Here is a 1185-nt window from a genome sequence, read left to right on the forward strand (position 1 = left end):
CTCTCTCTCTCTCTCTCTCTCTCTCTCTCTCTCTCTCTCTCTTTTTCTATCCTCAGTCGAATGCGGAAAGTCTCCGGGGTTATCTAAACTGATGCGTAATGGATCAAACACGAATGAGAACGATGGGAAAGAGGAATGGAAAGAGACAGGGGAAGACTCGACCGGTGCTTCCTGCTGTTTACTTTAGCAACTGGATCTAAATTTCTGTTTATAACTGTGACAACTTCTTCGGCCGCCTTAAAAGATTATTTCCTGCCCCTCCTTCGTAGGGTTCAACTTGGTTGCCGCCCGTCCTCGATGCCTGTCGTTCTATCTTATGGAAACATTTTCAAGCTTTCGCCGTGATTAAGCACTGTGCATCTTCTCTCTCCTTTCCAGGCTCAGAATATACCGAGAATGAAATGTCGTTAAAGATCTTAAATCGCGTCGCGGCAAAATTCGACAAACTCGAGTCGCGCCGAGTGCAGTCATCTGCTGTTTGAATATTCATTACCACTGTCGTGCGTCTCTCTTCCTCCTTCTATTTATCATTATTTAATTATTTTCATCAAAACGCGACATACTTTTCAGATAAACACCAGATTTATGAAACTGTCTGGATTTCAGCGAGTTTACGCTTAACAAATTAGATTTGCAAATTAATTAAAATCGAAAACTATCATGAAATGTCACACTTATATCACTTATTCATATTGCAATTATTTATCTCGCTGTTATTATGAGTGAAACTTTAATTATACTTTAATTACTTTCAGTTACGTTGATTTAGCTTATCTTTAATTGTTTCCAATATGTTTATTATGACTTACTGTTAGTTGTCGTGACGATACTGAATCTCTGTTTTCACGGAATGGCACAAATATGTTGAACCGACGTAATCTGTCAACAGCAAATTCCTATCGAAACGTCTGTTCAGTAGTGAACAGCGTTGTACATGATATATTGTCCATCCTTCTCGTTTTGCTAAAAGCAGAAATAAAATAAAAAAGAAGAGCAAAAAGAGAGAAGATATTGGTCGGCTTCGTTACCGCGAGAGGAGATGAATCTCGCTATTAGAATCGCTCAGTCCTCGAGTGATCGTATTAGTAATTGTTACCAAATACAGGCAGTGGATAACAGCGTATTCGGTTGCCCTTGTTCATCGAATCCCGCATTTCGGCGGATATATATATATATATATATATA

General features: G+C 38.9%; 1 protein-coding gene across 1 annotated transcript in view; it reads left to right on the forward strand.

The window, feature by feature from the left end:
- LOC108692573 (nephrin-like) overlaps window positions 1–1185 on the forward strand; it is a 95857-nt gene that overhangs the window by 31775 nt on the left and 62897 nt on the right. The window lies entirely within an intron of this gene.

The sequence above is a fragment of the Atta colombica genome, unplaced genomic scaffold (genome assembly GCF_001594045.1).
Source record: "Atta colombica isolate Treedump-2 unplaced genomic scaffold, Acol1.0 scaffold78, whole genome shotgun sequence".
NCBI lineage: Eukaryota > Metazoa > Arthropoda > Insecta > Hymenoptera > Formicidae > Atta > Atta colombica.